The sequence below is a fragment of the Rana temporaria genome, chromosome 5 (assembly GCF_905171775.1).
Source record: "Rana temporaria chromosome 5, aRanTem1.1, whole genome shotgun sequence".
NCBI classification, from domain to species: Eukaryota; Metazoa; Chordata; class Amphibia; order Anura; family Ranidae; genus Rana; species Rana temporaria.
In genome coordinates, this window is record NC_053493.1 from 31,133,702 (window position 1) to 31,140,084 (window position 6,383).

Consider the following 6,383-nt stretch of genomic DNA (forward strand, 5'->3'; position numbering starts at 1 on the left):
GGGGTCTCCAAACTTTTCAAACAAAGGGCCAGTCTACTGTTCTTCAGACTTTGGGAGGGCCGGATTGTGGCCAACAAGGGTAGAAAATTTCCCGAGCCCAGCATCAGTGAGAATAAATATGGCCTCAGGGTTGGTGGTCAGTAGTGCCCTCTTGCTGGTATTAGTAGGAGGAATAGTATCCCATCATTGGTATCAGTGGAAAACATAGTGCCCCATTGCTGGTGTCAGTGGGAGAAATAGTGCCCCAAGGCCGGATAAAGGCTAGCAAAGGGTCATATCTGGCCCTCGGGCCGCAGTTTGGAGACCCCTGATCTAGAACCAGTCTGCCCATTCTCCTCTGATATCAACAAGGCATTTTCCTCCACACCACAACTCCCACGCACTGGATATTTTCTCTTTTTCAGACCATTCTCTGTAAACCCGAGAGATGGTTGTGTGTGAAAATCTCAGTAAATCAGCAGTTTTTGAAATACTCAGGAGAGGCCATCTGGCACCAACAACCACATTCAGAATCACCTAAATGCCCTTTCTTCCCATTCTGATACTCGGTCGTCTTCAATACACCTAGATGCTTAAATGCATTGTGTTGCTGCCATGGGATCGGCTGATTAGCAATTTGTGTTACCAACTAATTGAACAGGTGTACCTAATAAAGTGGCCAGTAAGTGTACACCCCCTAATATACTGTACATAATCCTATAACAACTTATTCCATTACACATGTGAGAGATCCTCGGCTGTGTGGAGAATATAACAACAGGTAGACACCCAGTGTGGTTTTGGGTAAGGCTCCATGCACACAGAAGCTGATAAACTGCAGTTTATTGGCTTTTTGGCGTTTTTTAAAAAGCCCATAAACTGAACTCTATGTTAGCCTATGTGCCCGTTTTTTAGTGTTAACAAGCTTTGGAGTTTATTGGCTTTTTTCTGAACGCCCGAAAATTGCGTTCAAAGTGTAGTTTTTCAGCGGGAAAAAACGCTAAAAAACGTTTATTTAACCATTGAAAAAAAAAAAAGGTAGAAGGCGCTACACTGAAGAACGCTAATAAATGCTATTGCAAACACGCTAAAAAACGTTGAAAGGCTCCCTGCAAAGCTACTGGCGTTTTTTATAGCTTTTTTTCGCTTCTGTGTGCATGGAGCCTATATGTTACTAGTCAGTAAAAATGCATGGGTGACCAGATGAAATGTAGTTTGTGGGAAGACCCGTCAATTATGTTTAAGGTCCAAAACCATTTGTGAAGAGCCCAAAATGTCTATATAATGTACAGGAAGCAGGTGCCAATAAAGATGTACTCTTTATTAAAGGTAAAATAAAATCACATAGAATATCATTTATATCCAGAAGTTGTAACAAATCCAAAGTCCCACATGTAACATGGTGCTGGTGAAGAGAGGTTTCATCTATGTCACCTGTGACCATACCTCCCAACATTTTGAGATGGGAATGAGGGACACCTACTAACAAACGTATGTAGGCATAGGACACGCCTCCTGCCACACCCCCTTAAAGGAGAATTAACAAAAAAAGTAAATTAAATCCACAAGGACTTTAGCACTGGGAAACACTTTTTGAAAGATAAAAAGTGCATTTTATATACAACTATATGGATCAGACCAAAATGAGGGACAAATTAGGGGGAAAGAAGGACAGAGGGACATTGCTCCAAATCAGGGACATTCCCACCAAATCAGGGACAGTTGGGAGCTATGTCTGTGGCCACCAGCTGAACAAAAGATGGAAGGATGGATTGGCCAGGTGGCAGGAGAAATGTCAATGGTGGATTGAATATATCCTCGTGTAACGGTATGGTCCGTGGGACCCAGAGGCTCTTGAAGGGTGTGGGGTACTCCTGTTTCAGCTTCACCAATGACTCTTGTGTCTAGGGTCATCCTATGTCCACTAGGGGCATAGGATGACTGAGAGATGATTTCTTGGATTACATGAGATGGGACAGTAATGATAATCCACATTATATTCAAGAATGTCTGCAAAGAACTAATTACAGGTTGTTGATTCTGAACCCAACAGGTCAATAGGAGAGTGACTCATTCAATGTGGAACATAGACTGTTAAGGTGGTAATTAAGTCTGCTACTGTCATGTAAACTAACCCTAGTCTGGCTTCTAAAGACCTTTTCATTGTGTGATGTTAATTAACACTGTTTTGGGTGAATTTCCATTGATGATAAATGTGTATTGTATAGCAGGGGAGAAAATCTGGAGTCTTGATGTCTGACTTGTCAGCTGTAGCTAATTAGCCCATGTGGATTATATCGGTGCCAGAAAGTCTGACAAAAAATGTGTATTGGGCTACTTGTGTCATGCTGTGGATGGAGTTAAGCCATTGTTATTTTATTACTGACTGTATATAAAAGCCTGAGTTTACCATTAAAGTATCTATGTGTTTTGAACCAGAGAACAGAGCTGTGTGTCTCGTTTTCTGGGGGATTCGTATGGGCCATGTTCGTCTGCTGGATTGTGGAGTGTCAATAAGCTGTCGTGGGTTGGTGGAATGGAAAATCGTAAACGGCGTTAACCCCTGACCGTTACACCTTGTAACCAGGAAGAACGGCCAAACACCACCAGTCATGCCTTTCCAGGACTCCTTGGTGTTCTAGCGGCACCAGCCCATATTTACATTATATGGTCATATGGATCATTTTATTTCATTACCACTGGGTCCATTTTAGGAAAACATAGTTTCATTCTGGCGAGATTCTGCCTGCTCTTCCCTTACATTGGTTTGGTGCCATCGAGAGGTTTGTTTCTTTTTTTTTGATACAGATACGGAAACATCTTTGATTTTTGTCATCTTGTGTGGTGAGGGGACCTCTCACAGCGTTTCTCTGTTCAACCGACCTGCTTCATCAGGAGACAGATAGATGTAAGTATCTTACCAGTATATACAGTATTTATTCCTTCTAGGTAAGAAGACATCCCAAGCTGTAATCACAGTCCCACTACCACTGTATCAACCACCGAGAGAGGAAAAACAAGGGGAAAGCAGAGGAGGGGGGTCCTTGCTGGATAGACAAACTACCCGAAATACCATGTGTATCACTATTAGGGATAAGCCGAACATACCCACGTTCGGTTCGCACCAGAACGTTCGAACAGACCGCGGGTTCGCGCGAACATTTAGAACCCCATTGAAGTCTATGGGACTCGAACGTTCGAATTCAAAAACGCTCATTTTAAAGACCAATATTCAATTTAATGTTGGAAAACGTCTTTCAGAACCCGGGTCTTGCCCCAGGAAACATGTATCAATGGAAAAAAACGTTATAAAAACGGCCGTTTTTTCCGGTGCAGCGATTTTAATGATGCTTAAAGTGAAAAAAAAATAATGAAAAATTCCTTTAACCACTTAAGCCCCGGACCAATATGCTGGCTAAAGACCCAAGGGGTTTTTACAGTTCGGGACTGTGTCGCTTTAACAGACAATTGCGCGGTCGTGCGACGTGGCTCCCAAACAAAATTGGCGTCCTTTTTTCCCCACAAATAGAGCTTTCTTTTGGTGGTATTTGATCACCTCTGCGGTTTTTATTTTTTGCGCTATAAACAAAAATAGAGCGACAATTTTGAAAAAAATGCAATATTTTTTACTTTTTGCTGTAATAAATATCCCCCAAAAACATATATAAAATTTATTTTTTTCCTCAGTTTAGGCCGATACGTATTCTTCTACCTATTTTTGGTCAAAAAAATCGCAATAATCGTTTATCGGTTGGGTGCGCAAAATTTATAGCGTTTACAAAATAGGGGATAGTTTTTTTGCATTTTTATTTTTTTTATTTTTTTTACTAGTAATGGCGGCGATCAGAGTTTTTCTTCGTGACTGTGACATTATGGCGGACACTTCGGACAATTTTGACACATTTTTGGGACCATTGTCATTTTCACAGCAAAAAATGCATTTAAATTGCATTGTTTATTGTGAAAATGACAGTTGCAGTTTGGGAGTTAAACACAGGGGGCGCTGTAACATTTAGGGATCACTGTGTATGTGTTTACTAGTGTAGGGGGGTGTGGCTGTAGGACTGACATCATCGATCGAGTCTACCTAATAAAAGGGATCACTCGATTGATGCGCCGCCACAGTGAAGCACGGGGAAGCCGTGTTTACACACGGCTCTCCCCGTTCTTCAGCTCCGGGGAGCGATCGCGACGGAGCTGCTATAAACAAATAGCCGCGCCGTCGTCCCTGATCGCTCCCCGAGCGGACCCGACCTCCACATGCTGTGTGGCAACAATATGTCGAATACTTTAGGGGTGGTGGGGGGCCATTATTGTTTTGTGAAAGAAAAATTGTAGAAAAAAGGGCACCCCTCAAACATACTGTAATTGGAGCGCAACAAAGAGCCACGTGCAAAGTATTGCATTAAAAATTGTTATTAGGCGCCCCTGTTAAACAGGGGCAGAAAAATTGGGCCTTAGGCACAACCCAACACTGCAACCCCTCCCAATATCTGTAATTGGAGCACAACAAAGAACAACGTGCAAAGTATTGCATCAAAAAGTGTTATTAGGTGCCCCTGTTAAACAGGGGCAGAAAAATTGTGCCTTAGGCACAGCACAACACTGCAACCCCTCCCAATAACTGTAATTGGAGCGCAATAAAGAGCCACGTGCAAAGTGTTGCATCGAAAATTGTTAATAGGCGCCCCTGTTGAACAGGGGCAGAAAAATTGGGCCTTAGGCATAACCCAACACTGCAACCCCTCCCAATAACTGTAATTAGAGTACAACAAAGAGCTACGTGCAAAGTATTGCATCAAAAATTGTTATTAGGCGCCCCTGTTAAACAGGGGCAGAAAAATTGTGCTTTAGGCACAGCACAACACTGCAACCCCTCCCAATAACTGTAATTGGAGCGCAATAAAGAGCCACGTGCAAAGTGTTGCATCAAAAATTGTTATTAGACACCCCTGTTAAACAGGGGCACAAAAATTTGGCCTTAGGCACTGGTGGCGGAGCCCAGAAACACAACATTTCTTACTAGCTATCAGCAAGAAAAGTGAGGAGGAGAAGGATATTCCATCAGCAGCATAACAGGACAGTAACTCAGCATCAGCATACGCAGTCTCAAAGGGATGTGACATTTCAACAAAAAAATATTATTCAGTAACATCAGCATCAGGTGCTTGGTAGCTGGTGTTGATCCAAGCCTGATTCATTTTGATGAAGGTCAGTCGATCAACAGAGTCGGTGGAGAGGCGCACCCTGTGATCGGTCACAAAGCCTCCAGCAGCACTGAATGTGCGTTCTGAAAGATTCGTCGAACGTACGAACAGACGATGTTCGAGTCGAACATACATTCGAGTCGAACGACCAGCTCATCCCTAATGGTAACGTCATCATCTGCACCTCCATGCTGAACCTGGCTGTTTCCTGGTGGCCACAGGATGGATTTCTCTCCCTGCCTGAAGATCCGTGGAGCTAGATGGACCTGAGACTGGACCGCACTGCGCATCATGAGACCCTGATGAGCCTGTTTTGTAATTGTGTATTGTAAGTGCATTTCTTTTGAGATTTAACATAGTATCTGACATATTGCACTTAGGTGGCGCTTCCCTTTTTTGTTTCCTTGACTAGAATTATTACAATGTAGTTTGGTTAGTGCTTGTTTGCAAAGCAGAAACTTGTCTATTGATCTACACATGTCCAATGTCAGTTCCAGTAAAAGTTAATCTTGTTTTACTCTTTATTAAAGCGGAGTTCCACCCAAAAGTGGAAGTTCCGCTTAATCCACTCCTCGCCTCCTTACATGCCACATTTGGCATGTAATTTTCTTTGGGGGGGGGGGGGAGTGGGGGATTCAGGAGGAGTGGGACTTCCTGTCCCACTTCCTCCTTCCGCCCAGGGACCACTAAGGCAATACATCATATCGCCCTTTAGTGGCACATCCCTGTAGGCGATCACCTGGGACACGTGACAGGTCCCAGGCGATCGCCTGTCCAATCAGGGATCGCTGCGCCGTTCGCGCATGCGCAGTGGGTGCCCGGCCGTGAAGCCGAAAGCTGTCACGGCCGGGTGCCCACAGTTGCAGTGGAGGCGCCGGCGGTGAAGGGGGGGACCGGAACAAAGCTCCCAGCGGCACGTCGCTGGACCGGGGGAACAGGTAAGTGTATGTTTATTAAAAGCCAGCAGCTACACTTTTTGTAGCTGCTTACATTTAATAAACATAAAAAAAGCCTGGAACACCCCTTTAAGTCTTAAATAACTTTAATCAGTGGCGGCCCATCCATAGAGGGCACACGAATGCTGTCCCCCTATCTATGCATCTGGCCCCCTGATCTACTTACAGGGACACATGGATTCCAATGAGAGGGCCAGAGGCTCTAATAGGCTTCAAAAAACGGTGGGCTCGGGGCGCAGAG